The 21,271-nt window shown below is 37.1% G+C and overlaps 1 long non-coding RNA gene across 2 annotated transcripts in view; it reads right to left on the bottom strand.

The window, feature by feature from the left end:
• The window catches only part of LOC311593613, a 113,230-nt gene that overhangs the window by 29,680 nt on the left and 62,279 nt on the right, over positions 1 to 21,271 (bottom strand). For both annotated transcript variants that reach the window (XR_014777782.1, XR_014777783.1), the window contains one exon: positions 1,923 to 2,016. This is a non-coding gene — a long non-coding RNA (uncharacterized lncRNA). The remainder of the gene's footprint in view (positions 1 to 1,922; positions 2,017 to 21,271) is intronic.

Below are 21,271 nucleotides of genomic sequence, written 5' to 3'. Positions count from 1 at the left end.
GCCCAATAATACCCGCCTCATGATGGATGGTTTTTTATTTCAAACGGAAGAGGAGGAAATCATATTCTAAGATGCCATTTCAGAAAAGTAAAAGAATTAAAGCAAATTACAAGTTGCTCACTACTTCTACTTGGTGACACACTAGAAGGAAACACATAACTTTAATTTTAATTTGCTTTTAGAGTTTACCCTTGCAGCTGCAGTTTGTAAAGGGATTTCAGATTTTTCTATGTTGTAATAAGAATCCCTTTCATGACTTTCCATTGATTTGTCCAAAAGTCTGTGGTTTTAAACATTCTGCGTAAAACCTCAGCACACATAACTCAGGAAGAATTCCTTATTGTCGTTTTCCTAACTTACATTTGGAAAACAGTTTATAGTTCCTGGGATCTTCTGGATCTCCAGGTAAGTTCACCATTTCAATAAATAAATAAATTTGGTAATATGAAACAACACAACTAAAAGGAAGTTGGCCAAACCTTGCTTATGTGTGGCCTAGAAAATTCAAACCACAGCCAGAGTAACTACTACATCAGGTGCATGTGGCTGTAGTTTAAAACTCAGGTGGAGGATTCGGGTAAAATGTTCTGATCCTCTTGAAATTTGTGTATCACAGAAGTAGACTCGGGAGTTATGATTTAGAAGATGGACACTCTTAAAGTAATACAGGAGGCTAAACCCAGAGCAGTGGGAAGATGCTACACTGCTGTGCTATTGTGGCTGATGGTAGCCTGATGCCTGACACCTGCTTCAAAGGTAATAACATTTTAAATTACAGCCAAATCATAAATGCTTTATTAATATTTATTGAATGATTCAGAGATGTAGTTGTATTCTCTAATAACTTTTTACAGTGTGATTATAAAATCTACTGGCAACACATTTTTAATAATAAGCTGCCATAATAAGCTCATTCATAGATATTGCTATAACACAGCTGATGTAATTAAAACAATGTATGCACCTTCTTGATCCATTAATTTAAATCATTGTTACATCAAACAAATCAAAATGACCTATATCGTTTAAAACTCATTATTTGGATGAATGTTTAGCTACAGCTTTCTTCACTGTCATTGACACCTGTGCCTTTTACTTCCTGAAAATAGAATTTTAAAAAGTAGATCACCAAATGTTTGGGGCATTGCATATCTATTGACTTTTGGTTAAGAGAAAATATAGCCACCTCCCTAAAACAGCATGGAATATTGTAGTTATTGTTTAATGCCTATGACTTTGATCTTACATGATTTTCATAAGTTCCAAAGAATGCCTCAAATGTACACCACTTCACATTTTATGATCTCATATTTTATGTCAATAGTAGACATAAAATCTTCCAGAACATCTCTTGATCAACTTTATATTAAGACAAAGATAATACGATAACCAAGTTCATGTCCCTTGTTTATTCAGTGCCATCTGTTTTGGAAACATTGACACATTAAGTAAAAATTGTAGCAAGTAAACTTTCATATTATAGACATTTCAGCTTTGATCTGAGAGAACTTCTTCCTTGATTTCCCATTAACTTTACCACCATAGGTTTTCAAATATTCTGTTCAATGATATAAGCAATAAAGAATGCAGAAATGAGAAAAATGTCATTTAATAATTATTATTAATTAAATTTCATGCATATAATTTCAGGCTGCTATAACAAATGCCATTGGCTAGGAGAAAGACCAGAAACTAATTTTTTCAGGGTTGCAAACATGGAGCTATCCCAAATCAGGGCATAGACAAAGCTGGGAATGTAATGAAAGCTTCCCATTGGGAGACAGCCACCTTCTTGGGATGTCCTTACATGCTGTATTTGTTTCTTTTTGTATGAAAAAGCACTTTAAAATTCATATTGTAAGAGTAAACTTTTCTTTTTCAAATTCTATGAACAGTAACCCCCAGCTTAATAGAAATTGTACCTTGTAACTGAGTTTACATCTCTTTGTGCATAGAGGTGGTGCTGAGAAATTGTGACAGGCACAGAACAGCTAGTGGCTTCACAGAGCTTTCATTCTAGAGTGGAGAGAGACAGCAAATGACTGTATGAAACCTAGGAAACCATCTGTAGTGATGACTGCTGTAAAGAAAATGTAAAACCGCAATTATTCAGTACCATGGACTAGTGTAGATGTGTGACCTAGGGAACCTCTTTGAAGTGAACCCAGAATATTGACAGAGACAAGATTCGATGTGAAAAATACCCAGAGATTGGAACAAATAAACAAATGAACAAAATGTGGTGGAAATTTTTATTTATTATCACATTAAGGTGACTAGTCACAAATAACATATCCCCCATTTAGCATCTACAGACTTGTAGGCCCAATTTTTTTATCAATTATATTTTATTATGAACTTATTCAATGAGCCTACCTCCCTAACAACTTGACTGACCCAAACAGTCTGAAAGGGATATTAAAGAACACTATAATGAAAGCTTAAGGACATCAGTTCTGAGGAATGACCCTCCTGGAGTAGCAGCACGATTTCAGCAGACCAGCAATTCCACCAAAGTTGCTGCTGGAACCAGGAGCAGCAGATGGAACCTCAAGGCTCAGCTGGAGCCCAAAGCCTTGAAGCTTTCCCTGGAGTAGTTCTCTTTAGGAGCCTCTTGAAGTTCAGGGGTGAATAGCCAAAACCCAAAGCCCAACCAAAAAAGCTTCTTCTCCTGTTTTGGGCATAGATAGAAAGATGGGTAGATAAATAGATAGATAGATAGATAGATAGATAGATAGATAGATAGATAGTAGATATTCTCTCAGTCTGTTCAATGATGTTTTCTACCAAGCTCCTCCACAAAGTAGTTCGACTTCTAAGTGGAAAAACATCCTGCTTTCTCACACCTAAGTGGTAAACATCCTGCTTCCTCACGTCTAAGTGGTGAACATCCTTCCCTCTTCTCTGTCCCATTCTTGGGATCAAAACAGAAATGGGTTTATCTCCCCTTCACAGACTCTTGAATGTGGAATCAGCATCTGGGAAATTTCTCATAGTTTTATGTGAACAATGATCCTAAAAATAAACTATCTGGATTCTCATTAAACTCCCCTTTCCTGACAATCACTGCCATCTTTTAGCTGAGCTGAGAGAAGAATTAATGAATTCTGCACAGCATCTAGATCAATATATTTGTAATCTATATGCTCACATACTTGTCTACAAATATGTAGATTTGGTGACTATTGGATGAGGGTGTAGTGCATAATTCATTAAAACAGAAACCATCAATATATAATTCCTGCCTTTTGAAACATAAATAAAGCCAAGCTCTTGACTCAATCTCAGGTCATCCCTTTGTTGGAAGTCCTCATTTATATCTGACCATTTTCATGAGCATATTTAGTTTAAAATGTCTAGTAGATATGTTAAATTTCAGGGGGAAGAGAGAAAGAGACTGGGAAAATGTGAATAATAAAATGGAATCAATCCATAGCTAAAACATCAAGTCTTGCGTGCCCTGTTGGCAAGTACTCAGAGAAAGCACCAATCTCTCAAGCACAAACCTCGTGAACCAACAGGCTAGGAAGAACTTGGTAATGGTGAGTTACATATCTTCCCTTCCTCCAAAGGGACACAGTCACTCTGGTTGGCATTATTCACGTTTAAGGCATTTAAGGCACTAACAAGAGTTTAAGATCAATTAAGCCACAAGTAAATGAAAAAGACAAGGATGTCCTATGGCAATGTAAATGGACAGGCTTCCATATTACTGCACAAAGTGGTGTAGAAATAGAAAATGTGGTACATTCTTAGAATGGCAATATTACAAAACACTAAAACAATTGGGTAAATATTGGGATAAATGAACCCACATGCTCAATTTGTTTGCCTCTCCAAAAAGTAATAGAGATAACGTGGATGAATTCACCCTACCTCATCCTTCCTACCATGTTCTTTTCTTTATGAAAGGCCACATCTTTAGAATGAGCTTTTCTAAAATAAGGGAAGTGAAGCTCAGAATGCTATCCAATGCCACGTGGTAGCAGTAACTACGGAAGATAAGAATGTTTCTGCACCTGAGAATGGCCTGATTTTAGGATTATGCTCCACAGGCTGAATGTTCAGAATCATGCTAAGAAACCATGATTTCAAAACAGCATAGCTAAGGTTGCTTATTTTCCGTTCTTATGCATGCAGAGAAAGCATGTGCCTTCATGCTAACATTCTCCCCAGCAAGTACTTCAGCACCTTCTCATGCATTTTTCCACAGTTGGAGTGTGCAGTTCAAACAACCTTGGGGTGTATTTTAAAATAGTGAGTTGAAATAGTAACACCCCCCAGTTGCAAATGGGTGCTGTTGGAAGAATCTGGGTGCAACTCATTTGAATACTTCAGTATTATCTTAAAATGTGTAGGTTTCCTTTCTATTCTGTTACACACACAGACATCTCTTACTTTGAAAATACCATGTTTTGTACACAAGCCTTCTTTTTCTACTTATCAACTTATAAAGGGCTTTTGTTTCCTACAGACATGAAGCAAGAAACTGCTTAACCTTCCTTGGCAACCCAGCTGCACAAAAATTCCCAGGTCCATTTGCTCACTTTCCAATTTGTCTACTTTTCAATCGCTTTTACACTCCTCTCTTGGTATGGCTCTCCCTTTATGGTTTTTTCCCATCTTACCTGTGCTGGTTAATTTTTATGTCAACATGACCCATACTAGAGTCATTTTGGAAGAGAGAACCTCAATTGAGAAAACGCCCTCACCAAGCCTGTGATGTGTTTTCCTGGTTGATGGTGGATGTGGGAGAGAGGATCCAGCTTACTGTGGGCTGTGCCAAACCTGGGCATTGTGCAAGAATTCAAGCCAATCAAGCCGAGGGAAGAAGCCAGTAAGTGGCCTTCCTCCATGGCTTCTGCCTCAGTTCTTACCTTCATGTTTATGCCCTGACTTCCTAAGTGATGGACCAATATTTGGAAATGTTAGATGAAATATTCCATTTCTTCCCCAGTTTGTTTTTGGTCATGATGTCTTATCACAGCAATGGAAACCCTAACTAATACAATATCTTTCTTCACCCAGCCGTCTATGTCTGTAATGCTTTTTCTGTTTCTCTTCCTTACCATCAAAGCTTTTCTCTGACTTCTGAAATAGTCTTTTTCTTCCAAGTATGGCCTGTTCGATGAGGCATTGATAATCCCCTAGTAAGAAGAAACCTCTACTATCACCTCTTTCAAGGCACAAATGTGATTCACACTAGACTTATTTGTGTACACGACTTTCTGCTCCGATAGAGTATGCCCCTATTTAGGCAATCATCTTGGGTTCTAGGACTATGACTTGCATGTACTAGTTAGCTGGGATTCACTGGCTAGAGCTGGCTTTGATAATATTGGTTTCTTTGGATATTCATCTGATCTAGAGAAGAATGCTCACTGCAGAGCAGAAAAATCAATGAAGAAGGTAGATACAAAAGTTCAAATATTTAGTAACTTATCAATTTAGGATAATGTTGTGATGGATAACCAAAGTATGGAAAGTGGGCCTTAGAATTCTTGAAAATAAGTTCGTGGGTGACTCCATGTCCTCCAAACACTAGATCCAAGATTATCTCCACTTTCTGCTGCAAAGGAGAGAGGTGGCCTCTGTAATAAGAATTAAACACACCCCTGCATAGTTCCCAGGAGGTGAGAGTGTGGAGTGAGGTCCATGCATATGATGAGAAGGGCAGGGTCTGTACCTACAGTTCCAGGTCTGTCTGTACTCTATGTGGCTGTGCTCATAGACACAAAACTGTGAAATTGTGAAAAGACATGAAAAGCTCCATGTCAGGAACTTTAAGTGTTTTTTTTAACTACTTTTTATTTGGGGTTCCTTAATGTCTCTTCCTCCCTCCCAACACTCCCAACCCTAGGTAGCAGGAAAGGAAGAGGAGAAGGGAAGGGGGACATAGGTCTCTTAAGACTTAGTTCTGACTGGTTAGGGTCATCGGGTTCCTTGGGGCAATAGCAATCTCAGTCATCAGGATATCCAGCAGCAGCTTCCTTCCTTCTCTTACTATCTCCCAGAAGCATTCTCTCTGAGTGTCTCCTCCAAGCCATGTGTCTCTCTGGGTTATGGTATTTATATCCTATCTGAGTCCTCAGGATTAATGTTTCTGCAGCTGGCAAAGGCCACTCCCCTCTCAGAGCTGCAGGAGGCAAGGCAATTATAAGTTATGGATAAACTAAGGCAGTCCCAAATCCAATGCTTGGGATTAAAACAAAAGTGTAACTGAGTTTTTCAAGACACCAAAACTTCCACTACAAGGAACATTGAGCTGTGCTCTGTAGCAGAGCCTGTTGTGTTAAGTAAACTGTGACTCCTCTTCCACATGGACACACACTGGTGCTCTCTCAATGTATCTTTTCACATGGCAGGGCCCTTCTGACTGAGTTCTGAGCTGGGGGAACTAGGTGGCAGTGGTAACGTGACACTAGGCTTAGCCGAGACAAGTTATTTTTCCTCTAATGGCAATACACTTGGTTCCATATGAAAGGAGATGTAAATTCCACTGTCTTAGACAACTTGTATATGAAGTCATAGTATGGTAGAATCATGAAAGAATCATAACTGATATTTTGCCGATAAAATTCAAATATAAATAATCTAGTCTTTACTTGCTTAGATCTCTTTGTTTTCTCATGCTCCCTATAGGAATGGTACCCTACCACGCTCGGAGTACATGGGATGAAAAAAATGGGACTAAAAACTAAGTGGTGCATCTTTAGAAAGCTTCCTTAACACAGAGAAGACAGTTCAGGCATTAACCTGATCTTTGCAGCCCAGAATAAAATTGCTGGACCATGATGTGCTGGGTAGCAGATGAGTGTGGTGGTAGGAAGACTAGAAATAGTTCACATAGCATCAAGGTGGGAGGGGGGAGTTTGAGACCATTTTCCTTTTGCCTCATTCTCATGAACACACATTCATTAAGACTGGCACCAAGACCAGTGAGCATCGATATTTTATGCTGTGCATGGATAAACAGAACATTCCACTTGCAGAGAAAATATTCTGGGAGGGTTATTGACCAAGTCTTCCACAGGATGGGATAATTACTTATCAGCTGGTTGTCCAAAATGCTTACGATTGTTGCAGGAGATATGATAAAAATATTAGAAAGTAGTACAGAAAAAAAGAGACGTTCCCAGACTTCAGTCTTCACATCATTTTGAGACATCCTAACAATCCCCAAACTCCCATAGGTGGCTGATATTTGATGAGTTTCCATGCCTAAATTTGCTGATAAAAAGAAGTTAATGTACAAAGTTCAAAGCTAAAGCATATCTGCAACTCTGTTTTGCTACTTAATGTCTTCATTAGGCTGCCTTGATTAGGAACCAATTGACTTTAAATGATGAGACAACTTTGGTTCATGGATTTGTGCTCTAAAAGTGACTGCAGGTGAAGTTATCGATGAATTAATTCCATTTCCACAAAGATACAAAATGTAAGCAAAAGCCCTATAAAGGTCTGCTTTTCTAGCTGGCCCCAAGCACTCATTCAGTTGTCTATATTGCTTTGTGACAAAACGCATACTTTAACGAATGCAAGCTGATTGTTTTCCACTATTGTATTCAATTGAAGAGTGTCACTCTTTATCCCCTGTATAAAGAGTATTCATCATTCTCTTGAGCATTCCTCTGTATGTAAATACTTAGGACAAACCTTGTGCAAGGGAAATTTGTTCTAACAGCTACTGTTTCCATAAGCTGTTGGCTTAAGCACAAATAGCATAGCCATTTAAATTAGCCCCCTGTGGATGATTAGACAATGTGGCCGATGAACCAGTATGGGGCACCTGTGCAGAACAGGCAGTAAAAGCCACAAAATGGCTCAGTCCCAATTAATAAATAAACTAACAAACCAATGGTGATGTTTTTGGTGCTCTGAATGGCTGATCTCCCTTACGGCCCAGGGTGTAGTTTCCATTTGTAGCAGATGGCCGAGTTTCTTGTTGTACAAAGTGATTGGACAAGAAGTGGTGACTAGAGTTCATTCCCTTACATACCTATTCCAAATTGTTACTTATAGAAAATAATCATTAAAGCTAACCATTCCTATTTGTTCTGATTAGATTATTCTGTTTAGATAATCTGTTTAGATTATTATGTGACAGGAGGATTTTCTTTTCTGGTCCAATCTAATTGGTGTTCTGTGTGCTTCTTGTATGTCTATAGGCATTACGTTTTTAGGTTGGGGAAATTTTCTTCTATGATTTTATGGAAAATCTTTATTGGTCCTTGGAGCTGGGACTCTTTATCTTTTTCCATTCCTATTATTCTTAGGTTAGGTCTTTTCATAATATCACTGAATTCCTGCATGTTTTGTGTCAGGAATTTTCTAGATTTAACATTTTCTTTGATACATGTATCAATTTCTTCTATTGTACTTTCTTTACTTAAGATTCTTGCATCTCTTCTATTCTGTAGGTGATGCTTGCATCTGTTGCTCCTGTTCTCTTCCTTAGGTTTCCCTCTCCAGGATTCCCTTAGTTTATGCTTTCTTTATTGCTTCTATTTGCATATTCAGGTCTTGAACACTTGTATTCATTTCCTTCATCTGTCCAATTGTGTTCTCCTGTATTTCTTTATGTTATTTATTCATTTCCTCCTTAAAGGACTCTATCATCCTTATAAGATTGGATTTTGGGTTATTTTGTTGTGGTTCAATTGTCTTAGGATAGCCAGGGCTTGCTATAGTAGAAGAGCTGTGCTCTGAAGGTGCTATATTGGTGTGCTTTTCCCAGGAGAAGACTATTTCTCCTCTTCCCAACATTCCTTAGCTGCCTGTAGTTCTTCGTCTAGAGTTGAGGTCTCATGGTCTTATCTTTCTCCATGTAAATATATCAATTGGCATCATCCTGTTCAGCTCATGTTTAGGCAGCTGTGTTGGTTAGATGCCCATGGGTACAGCTTCTCTGATATTTCCAGGAGACACAACTTCACAACACACTCCTGATTTTTTGGTTCTTATAATCTTTCAACGATGATCTTTATAATCTTCTACAATGAGTCTTAGGTACAGGATTTGTGTTGTGGATGTACCAGTTGGGACTGGGCTCCACAACTCTGCATTTTCATCCATTCTTGTTTCCAGTAATGGTCTCTGTCCATTGTCAAAGGGAAGTGTCCTTAATGAGAGGTGAGGACTACACATACCTGAGGGTGAAATATATTTTTAATGATGACTTTGCTTCAAAAAAGTTTCTTCACAGATACAGTAAAGGCTATATCTATCTCAATCCATTCCAAGATGACTACAATAACTTGTAATACTAAATTTAATGATAAACTAAAAGTACACACATTTAAAATGACAAGACCATCTATTGTTCTGGCATTCTTTGTCAGTCATCATTTGACAGCTTGGTTGTACAGAGCATTTATGTGTTTTTATGTGTCTATGCATAAAGATTTGCTAATATCACCTGTATGAATACAAGGATTTCAATTACTATTAGTATATTATCTATTGTTGTTGTTGTTTGTTTGTTAGATGACTCTGGGGGGAGATAGTAAATATGAATTATAAAATCAATATATAAAGTATCTACTTCTATGACTTGCCAGCATGGTAGTACAAAAACCTGAACTCAGTTCCCAGACCCACATAAAACAGCCAAGCGATGGTGGTATGCTCTTGTAATCCTAGAGGCAGGATGATCTCTCAGGTTTGATAGACAGTTATTTCATGACTTTGGCAGTTCTAATCTGGTAACAGATACTTTCTCAAAGAAAACGGTGGACTGTGCCTAAGGAATGACACCTAATGTTGAGCTCTGGCATCCAATCCCACTTCTGTGTTTGTGTGTGAGTTTATGTGTCAGGATAGGGGTAGTATGTGTTTATGCATATGGGCCAGAAGTCTTCATCAGGATTCTCTTTCAATAATTCTCTGTCTTTTTATTTAGCTTTTTATTTATTTGAGATAAGCTCTCTCATCAGACTTTGAAATCTCAGTTTTCTCTAGGCCAGTTGGCACATGAGCTTTGGGAATCATCCTGTCTCCACTCTCTTGTCCCAAACACTTGGATTGTATGTGTCTGCTTCTGTGTCATCTTTTTGACATGGATGCTGTGGATCCAAACTTGGGTAAATTACAATTAAAATCACTCCAGGGAAGACCAGGCAAGGCTGCCCACTCTCTCCATATCTCTTCAATATAGTACTGGAAGTTCTAGCCATAGCAATAAGACAACAAAAGGAAATAAAGGGGATACAAATGGGAAAGAAGGAAGTCCAATTATCCCTATCTGTAGATGATATGGTAGTGTACATAAGTGAGTACCAAAATTCCACCAAAGAACTCCTACAGCTGATAAACCCCTTAGGAAAAGGGGTGGATACAAAATTAACTCAAAAAAGTCTGTAGCCTTCCTATATACAAAGGACATCTGTGCAGATGAAGAAATATTGTGCTTCATGATAACCTCAAGCAATATAAAATATCTAGGAATAACTCTAACCAAGCAAGTGAAGAACTTGTTTGAAAAAATTTCAAATCTCTGAAGAAAGGGACTGAAGATGACATCAGGAGATGGGAAGATCTCCCTTGTTCATGGATAGGGAGAATTAACATAGCAAAAATGGCCATCTTACCAAAAGCAATTTACAGATGCAATGCAATCCCTATCAAAATACCTACACAATTTTTTAAAGACATTGAAAGATCAATTCTCAACTTCATTTGGAAAAACAAAAAACCCAGAATAACTAAAACAGTCCTGTACAATAAAAGATCCTCCAGAGGAATCTGCATACCTGATCTCAAGCTGTGCTATAGAGCAACAGTAATTAAAGCAGCATGGTACTGGCATAGCAATAGGCTGGTTGATCAATGGAATCAAATCGAAGACCCAGAAATGAATCTACACACATATGGTCACTTGATTTTTTACAAAGAAGCCAAATCTGTTCAATGGAAAAAGGACAGCATTTTTAACAAATGGTGCTGGTTTACCTGGATGTCTACATGTAGAAAAATGCAATTAGACACATATTTGTCACCATGCAGAACTCAAGTGCAAGTTGATTAAAAACCTCAACATAAAAACCAGAGACACTAAATTGGTTAGAAGAAGAAGTAGGGAAGAGCCTGGGACACATTGGCACAGCGATAACTTCCTGAACAGAATACCAGCAACCTAGGTCTTAAGGTCAACAATTAATAAATGGGACCTCATGAGGCTGAGAAGCTTCTGTAAGGCAGGAGACACTGTCAACATAACAAACTGGCAGCCTACAGACTGGGAAAAGATCTTCACCAACCATACACCTGACAAAAGTCTAATATCCAAAATATATAAGGAGCTCAAGAAATTAAACACCACCAAACCCAATAATCCAATTGAGAAATGGGGCTCAGACCTAAACAGAGAATTCTCAACAGAGGAATATTGAATGGCTGAGAAACACTTAAAGAAATGCTCAATGTCTTTAGTCATTAGGGAAATGCAAATCAAAACAACTCTGAGATTCCATGTTACACCCAAAAAAATGGCTAAGATAAAAAATTCAAGTGACACCACATGCTGGCAAGGATGTGGAGAAAGAGGAACACTCCTTCATTGCTGGTAGGAATGCAAATTTGTACAACCACTTTGGAAATCTATCTGGCACTATCTCAGAAAACTGGAATAGGATTTCCTCAAGACCCAGCTTTTCCCCTTGGAATATACCCAGAAGACGCCCCAGCACACAACAAGGACATATGCTCAACCATGTTCATAGCAGCCTTATTCATAATAGCCAGAACCGGGAAACAGCCTGTGTCTCTCAGTAGAAGAATGGATAAAGAAACTGTTGTACATTTACACTATGGAATAGTACTCAGCTATTAAAAATGAGGAATTCTCAAAATTTGTGGACAAATGAATGGAACTGGAAAGGATCATAATGAATGAGTTAACCCAGAGGCAGAAAGACTCAAATGATATATACTAACTTATAATTGGATACTAGCTCAAGGGGTATGTCCTGTGAAAGTTTTCATTTACCAGGAAATTGGGATAGATGTGAGGTCATCCTATTGGGACTCTAGATAAGAGAAGTATGGGAGAATAGGGAAATAGAAGGATCCAGAGAGTCCTAGAAACCTACAAGAAGAACATTATGACAGGCAGATCTGGACCCAGGGATTCTGCTCAAACTATGGCACCAGCCAAGGACAATACATGCAGTAAATGTCGAACCCCTACTCAGATCTAGCCAATGGACAGGACATTCTCCACCATTGAGTGGAGAGCAGGTACTGACTTTAACATGAACTCTGGTGCCCCATATTTGACCACGTCCCCTGGATGGGGAGGCCTGGTGGCACTCAGAGGAAGGATAACAGGCTATCAAGAAGAGACTTGTTACCCTATGAGCATATACAGAGGGAAGGAGTCCCCCTCAGTCACAGACATGGGGGTAGGGAATAGGGTGAAATTAGGAGGGAGGGAGGAACAGGAGGATATAAGGGATGGAATAACAATTGAGATGTAATTTGAATAAATTAATAAAAAATAAAATCACTCCAGGGTAAATATGAATTTAAAAAACCATTCAAATATGTTCCATTAGAGGTTTTAGCAGGAATGCATGAAGCAAATAGCAGCATTATTATTGAATATCCTTGCAAAGTCATTTTGGAAACATAAATTCCTTCAGAATCATGTACATTGATGTAGCCATATTCAAGGAAGAGATTCTGGAAGATTCTCTTACTATAATTTTCTTCCCCACACTAGACTTGATTCTAAAATGTTAACTTCCTAGGGGCAGTCTAAATTATAACTACAATTTATACAATTGCCAATGGTGTTAAAAATTAGTATTCTTGTCTGGAAGTTTCTGAAATAAGAGATACTGCATATATTACAAATGAGAAGCTTATCCCATGAGCCATGAATCAATTTTGCTTTATGTTGAAGTTGAGTTTAGAGCCATGCATACTGAATTTAGACTAAAGGTATTTTCTGTCATGGTTTGTGTGTGTGTGTGTGTGTGTGTGTGTGTGTGTGTGTGTGTGTGTGTGTGTGCGTGTGTGTGTGTGTGTGTATGTTTCAGCTGTTAAACTTAGGTTTACTCCTTTGAAAAGGTCTTCCAAATGGTATTTCTCTGTTGGACAATTATTTTATTAAATAGAGGCAATGTTTGTATCCAAGACTTTATTGCTCAATAATGAAGAGGAGAGAAGATAAAGCTGTTGTATATTCATGTCATTTGGTAAGATGCAACCACTGGATATGAATCAGTTCAATAGCAAAATCTTCTGATTGTCATTTTGACCCATAAAAGCAACAAACAGCGTCCTTAAAGTGGCAATGAGAGAAGAATATGACCACTTCCCAGCCAACATTCACATCTGTATTGTAAGTTACTTGAGTATAGACCACCTTGTACTGTCTTCAACATTGTGATAGGAGTTCAAGAAAATGCTTAGCACAAAGTATGATTGCAATAAATATGTATTGATTTGTAAACATTGGGGACAGTAGAATATGTGAAAAAGATGTATGTATTCATTTATTACTGAAAGAAGTTTACCATCTAACCTTGGCCAACCACATCTTCATAGAGATGGAAAATCCCTTCCATGAAGATATTTTTTAAGTTTAGAAAGGATTGTGTAGCAACGAAGGCAGGGAAGTGTTGGTTGATAGGCCACTGTCACACGTGAAGAAGGAGAAAGAGCTCCTCCAAGTCCTCCACAATGCTTTCATTAACAAAGGCCATTTAAGGAGGAACGAATAAGGAAATTTTCCTGTATACAAAAAAAAAAAAAAAAAAAAAAAAAAAAAAAAAAGGCTTCAGGTAGGAAAGATGTCCGGCTTACCTTCTTTTATAAATTAAATTTTAGGATGAACTAAAATATTCCCAAATGTTTGCAAGTGGCAGAAAAAGACACAACGAAGTCAGAAGAAAGTGAAACAGTGCTAACGCTTATGAACGCTCCCTCCAAATTAAGATGTAGCCTGATAGGAAAGTAGACATGGTTCCGTGAAGTGGAAACAAAAAAGACTTTAAGAAAGGGAGGTAAAATAAGATTGTAGGTTGGGAGGAACAAAGGCCTCACTGGGGACTGAGACCAAAAAGAGTAGGACGGAAGTGAAGAATCAGTCCAAACCAAATTTCCACGAGAAATGACATAGGAATACTTATTGTTTTGCATGGTAATTATGGAAAAAATTAAATTCATTCTAAGAGTGAAAGAAATTTGGAAACAAATTATGGTGGTTTTGGTTGGTTCCCAGTTAGTGGAACTGTTTGGGAAAGACTAGGAGGTGTGGCCTTGTTGGAAGAGGTGTATCACTAAATGTGAGTTTTGACGTTTCAAAAACCCATAACATCACAGTTGGCTTTTTCTTCCTGTGCCATAGTTATTGTCTCAACATATAAGTTCTGAGCTACTGAACAAGTGACATGCCTGCTACCATGATGGTCATCAACTAACTCTATGAATTAGGAAGAAATCATCCCAGCAAAGTCTTCTATAAGTTCCTATGGTCATTGAATCTTTTTATAGCAATAGAAAAGTAACCAGTACACAAAATTGCTGTATTAATAGGTGCTCTATATTTATAATCATTAATAATACTATGATTACTTTTACTGCTATTTTAGAAAGCCTAAAAGGTGCTTAGAGACAGTTGAAGAAAAGTGAGCCAGTATTTAAAGGCAACCTAGAAGTTTACAATGTAGAAAAGACAACAAAACAAAACAAATAAACTCAACAACTCTTTTTTAATGTATTTATTTATTGTATATGAGTGCTTTATCTGCAGAAGAGGGTATCAGGATCACATTATAGATGGTTGTGAGCCACAGTGAGGTTGCTGGGAATTGAACTCAGGACCTTTGGAAGAGCAGGTGGTGCTCTTAACCACTGAGCCATCTCTCCAGCGCCTCAACAACTTCTTTAACCAAGTTAAAAGGCAACTGACTCATATATTTGAATGTGTGGTCCTCAGTTAATAGAACTATTGAGGAAGGATGAGGAGGTGTGGCCTTGTAGGAAGTATGTCACTAGGGTTTGGCTTTGAGGTTTTAAAATCCCATGCCAGGTCCATCCAGTCTCTCACTCTGTCTGCTGCTTGTAGACCAGTATACAAAACTCTCAGCTTCTGTTCTGGTTCCATGCCTTCCTCTTTGCTTCCTGCCATGATGATCAGGAACAAACCCTGCAACTTTAATCCCCAAACAAATGTTTTCTAAGAGTTGTCTTGAGCATGGTGTTTCTTCATAGCAGTAGAACACTGATACTTCTTTTCTATTTGACCCTGGCTAGTGATGATGCACATCTAAGTGAAACTGAGTGCATACTTCATCATTGTATATGTCATACAAGATTTAATTAAGAGCTGTTATAAGCATCGTTATAGATTAATAAGATAGTTAATATAGTAATGATTGTGGAACGAGATGGCTCACTACCAGAGGACCTCAGTTTGGTACCCAGCACCACACATGGTTGTACTGAGAATTTTAGAATTTTGGTTTCTTAAAAGAACACAAAAATGACATAAAATTTTTAAAATCTTAGGTGTGGGGATATGGGGGGGGGCTTCATAGTAGCTGACTATAATGTACCTCATGCTCTGGCAGGAACATGATTTTGCCAGCGGCAGAGAGTTGTGCAGTTGTGTGACATTTGGAATTCTGAGAAATTTCAGAGGATTTATAAATGCTAGGTCTCTGAGTGGTAGTTTGTTGTCTGACTATTGGTTGGTTGCTGTTAGTCACTGTTGGTGACAGTTCTGTAAGTAGTCATGTGCAAAGAAGAAACGAGGGAAAGAAATTAGATAAAGATGAAGATAAAGATTAAACTTATCTCAAGGAACTTGATGCTCGTAATCATCAGGAAATAGTCTAATAATAATGTTTCCCCCTTTCTGACCCCTGACTTTATTTAGGTATATCTTACCTTTCCTTTCTATCCATTTTTCTCTCTTAGCTAGTGTTAGGAGGTTGAAAGGGTAGAATAAAACAAGAGGAAGAAAGAACCCACAAAGCAGAAAATTCCAGCTACACCTATACATGGTGGCTCACAAGAATATGAAATTGTAGTTCTAGTGGACCTGACACCATATTCTGATCTTCACTGACATCAAACAAGCATGTAACAATCACTCACATAAACAAAACTACTCATAACATTACTATAATAACGATACACAACAGTTCATTTGTAAAGGAGTTTCAGTTAGTACCCAGATTGAAACATCATGCTAAGAGATATAGCCTTCACAATATGTCATTGACACTGACTGTGCACTCCTAAGTGAATCACTTTAGAATACAGCAAGAGGGTTGTCTTGGTTGATTCAAAGCTGTAACTCCATTACTTTCTTCTTCATCTTCCATTAGCAGTAATAACCTCATTCTTTTTTCTTTCCTCATCTTTTCACATCAATAACCTTTTCTACTATCCTGTGTTTCTAGTTTTTTTTTAAACCATGTGACATGCAGTTTAAACAGCATTTTTAATTGCCTTTCTTCATTCTATAAAGATGAACCTGATTTAATTTAGGAATAGAGAAGGATATTAACATTTTTCAAAGAACATTTTTCCTCTTACAATATAAAATATCTGGAAGCTATGGTTATCATGAGGTTTCAATCGAAAGTAGAATCCTAACATAAGAAAATTTACATGTTATTGAGGTTTTAATTACATATGGTGAATTTATATGTTGACTTTTCTAACTGTAGTAGAAGACCTAGAAATTGCTTTTAAGAAGGTTTTGTGCCTTTTTGAAGTTCTGTCTACCATGTAATACATTACACCTTACACAAAACTGTATTAATAAAGCTATATAATAGAAAAACACTCCAGTGGAAGGCTACACATCCAAGCATATAGGAGTGTGACAAATTGGATTTTATGGGTTTAAGAAAATAAAGGACACAAAGTTTGGTGAATATGGAAGGGGAGTCTTGGAGCAGTTGAAGAGAAAATATGATCAAAGTACATTGCTTGAAATTCTCAATGCACTAGCAAAAACTGAAAAAGAAAATGTAAATAACAAACATAGGGACTCCAGATATATCTTAATTGTAGTCCACATGCTTTGCATGCATGAGGTGCAAAAGTATGAAGTATAAAAGGATTGACCATGGCATGACAATCCCAAAGGTGTAATACTGACATACATTCTTTGTCAGCAACCAACACCTCACTAATTTGACTTAAGACTTGCTCAAGAAGAACAAACTATGCCCTGTACTGGAAACCCAGAAAACTGCTCAAAGGTAGTGAAGTCATGGATCTTGGGGAAGAACAATAACAGCTACTTCATAAATCAATGTAATCCCTAACTAAACTAGATTCTTTCTTCATACCTACAGATAAATGAAGTCCTCACCTTTCATCAAGGAAACTTCTCTTTGCAATAGATGGAGACTTTTTACAAAACACTAAAGCCAATCAAAACAAGGTTGTGGAGTCCAGTCTCAATGGATACATCTGTACAACAGCTCTTTGTCCTAATCTTTTGTCCTAATTATGAAAGAGGCAGAAAAATTGGAAGAATGAAAGGATCAGGGTGTTTGTTACATGATTTGTGTCTTGAAAATGTGAATAGCTACAGAAGCTACATTAACCAGGCTAAGCAGGTTGTATTTATGTATTTAGGAGTGTGTGTGTGTGTATGTGTGTGTGTGTGTGCGTGCGTGTGTGTGTGTGTGTGTGTGTGTAACACTAATTGATGGAAAAAGAGGACATGAATTTGAAAGAGAGTAAAGAGGTTTGGAAGGAGAAAATGATGCAATTATATTACAATCTCAAAAAATTAAAGACATAAATTTAAAAAGAATAAAGTTTGTGCCGGGCGTGGTGGCGCATGCCTTTAATCCCAGCACTCAGGAGGCAGAGGCAGGCAGATCGCTGTTAGTTCGAGGCCAGCCTGGTCTACAAAGCGAGTCCATGATAGCCAAGGCTACATAGAGAAACCCTGTCTCGAAAAACAAACAAACAAACAAACAACAAAAAAAAAAGAATAAAGTTTGTGAAAAGTAAATGAACTGTCAATATTTGTAGCTTATTTTGTTTATATAGTGTTTGGAAGACTGATTTATACAAATGACAAGCTAAAACATTATCAATCTGCCTGAATAAAGTTGGTGAAGGAAGAAGTTGAAGAGAAGGTTTCTATCTTCTGTGCTTGGAAATAATTCTTTTCTTTAATGCTTATTTGTTACATGATTATTTGTTAAAAGTAGACTTCACAAGAACTTAAAGTTTCATTTAGTTTCATTTACTAATCTTGTGTTTACTTGGATTCCTTCATTATTAGGTTTTATTGCAATGTAGAATCAGGATCAAACCTGGATTTGCCTCCCTTCATCTCATTTGAACTCATAATCTCTCTTCACATCTGTGGGGTGTCTAGATGATCATATAGACACCCATTTTAATAAAGCAGTTCAATTAAAGTATTTATTAGCAAAGACCCCATGGGAGAAGCCATGTTGTGGAAAGACTTGGCTGAGAGGGGTAAAGAAATTAAACCAAACTCATTAGCCCTAAAAACTAACACAATATTCCACAAACCATCAGAAACCAGCATGAGCAAAGACTCAGTAGGCAATGCCACATGTTGGGTCCATTTCTAAATTCTCAATGAATTTTTATTAGGAATTTTGTTACACATACACATTGGTCATAGATGTTATCAAAATGTGAAGCCAATATATTTCCAAAAACCAAAAACAACAGTAGTATTATTAATTCAGTACTAAATTTGATACATATAGTTTCAGAATTTATCCCATTTGGAACAGAAAAATCAAATTTACAAAATTGTTAGAAAACACTAACATATTTAAATAGCAGCATGGAGCCTAGAAGAACTTGGTAGTATAAACTAAGAAAACTAACTTCACCAAAAATTATTGAACATTTGACAGTTAGCCCATGGGTCTCAATTTTTCTTTTAGAAAATTATTTTAATAATCTTTTTCCCTTGTGGTTTTAATATGACTTAAATGAATTATGTTACATTAAGTGCTCATAGTAATGCACCCAGCTTAAGACTGCACATAATTGTTTAATATTGCCAGAATTTACTAAAATGATAACTTTAACAGTATTTTCCTTTGCCACTTACCAATAAGCATGATATAGGTGAAGAAGATTTGAGTCCGGTTTCAGGAGAGATATAATAGGATAATAATGATATTCATTACCTTTCCAAAAAATATTGTCATTAATAATGTATCAGAAAACTGTGGAAGCAATGAGATCTAGAGAGACTGAGTTTTCAGAGGGAGGGAAGTGTCCAGATATGAAGTGAGGGTAGCTAACACTCCTCTGTAACAGCTGCTGAATCCAATCACAAGGTGAAAGTCACAGCTTGGCATAGCCACAGAAACTCTTCTGGTGGAAAGAGAAACAAGCTGAACTTTAAGCAACCACAGGTCTTATTCATGGGATTCTTTTATGTCGTTAGTTTGTCTAAATGTTTTTTTTAAACCAGTACCATGCAATTATATTATTATGTCTCTATAGTTTAATTTGAGATCCAGAGTTGTGATGCTTCTATTATTAAAAATTCTCTTAGGGTTGTTTGACCATTCCCAGCAAAAGAAAACAGGGGGACAAAGGTGAGGAATAAAGATGGGGGACAAATAAGAGCAGCACACATATGACAATGTCATAATGAAAACTATTCTTTGTATACTAGCTTTACAAATAAACTATAAAAGTAGCTTGTATTTGCCTGGTGTAATTGTCATCTTGGAGGTTTACTGCTGAATAAGTTGTCCCTTTCTATCTCTTTCTGCACTCTGGCTGGTTGGTTTAGCTCAGCTGTTCTGGCTCAAACAACTCTCCAAGTTGACTGACTCAATCTGGCTTTTCTCTGCTTTTCATTGAATTGGTCTTGGTTTAAAACTAACTCTGGTAGGCTGTTCTAATCATCTGACTTCAACTGCCTCTGCTGACCTGCACTTAACTGCATAAACTCACGAAAAAACACAATTCCACTGCACTTCACTCACTGCAGACTCACAATTGACTGGTACAATTGAACTGAATTGAACTACACTGATTAAACTCAACTCTCAAATTGTACCACCTCTTCCTGTGCTCTCTTAAATAGCCTCTTTCATGTGCTGTTCTCATGAGAGTTGGGTGCATCCTATTCTTTCTAATCTTTCTCTGATTCATCATTTTGTCTGTCCCTCAATTAGATATTGCTTGGGAATAAAGGTATGAACTAAGGGTATTATAAGTAAAATAGGTTTCTCCATGAAAAGCATATGTTGGGTTCTTAGAGTTAGGAGTGGCAAATGAACAATGCTAAAACTTTTGGGAAGGATGAAATATCCTAGATTGTCAAGAAGTTTGGACATAATTTCCCACCAGGACTAACTTTAAACAAAAACCAAGCAAAAGAAAAAAATCCTTAATGACTGGTATACTTACACTAAGTGTTAGAGATACATTGCCCTTAAAGACACTGGACATCTATCCATGCATTATGGGAGCCTAAAAAACCCAACTTATCACCCTTCTGAGATGGTAAGAAAACTATGGTTACTTTTGTATTAGGAGTAGAATAATAAATATGCAGATCTGGAAGTGTGAGGTACCAGATGAGTCAGTCTCCTCTGGAAAGACAAAAAAATTAAGTTCCATAGAGTGGAGTGTGAAGTTGAAGATCTAAGTTTAAAATCTAGAGTTGACAAAGTAATTTTCACAACTTTCAAGGCTAAATAGATGAAGTTCAATCTCTCCATTGGATTCACTGGCGGCCATGCTCTTGAAATCAGGAAAATTAAAGTAAAATTTGAATCCTTACAAACCCTAAGCAGAGGAAATACTCAAATCTCTCTGGCAGAAAAGAAAATTATTTGGAATATGTGTAGTGAAGTACATAAATTATGACATGAAATAGATTTGTCAGATTATAGAAGTAATTAACTCCTCAATAAAAAGACACAGGTTAACAGAATGGATGCATAAACAATTCCCATCATTCTGCTGCATATAAACACACTTAAGCAACAACAATAGACATTACCTCATAATAAATGGCTAGAAAAGGTTTTCCAAGCAAACAAACCCAAGAAGCAAGGTAGAGTAGCCATTCTAATATATAATAAAATAGACTTTCAGCAAAAATTAATCAAAAGAGATGGGAAAGGACACTTCATACTCATCAAAGAAAAAAATACATCAAGATGATGTCTCAATCCTGCAAGTCTATGTGCTAAATGCAGAAGCACCCACATTCATAAAAGAAACATTACTAAAGTTTAAATCACATATTGAACCCCACAAATTAATTGTGGGA

The sequence above is a fragment of the Acomys minous genome, assembly GCF_964271855.1.
Source record: "Acomys minous genome assembly, chromosome: 3".
Taxonomy (NCBI): Eukaryota; Metazoa; Chordata; class Mammalia; order Rodentia; family Muridae; genus Acomys; species Acomys minous.
Note: the sequence above shows the minus strand (reverse complement) of the source record. Positions and strands in the feature narration are given on the sequence as shown.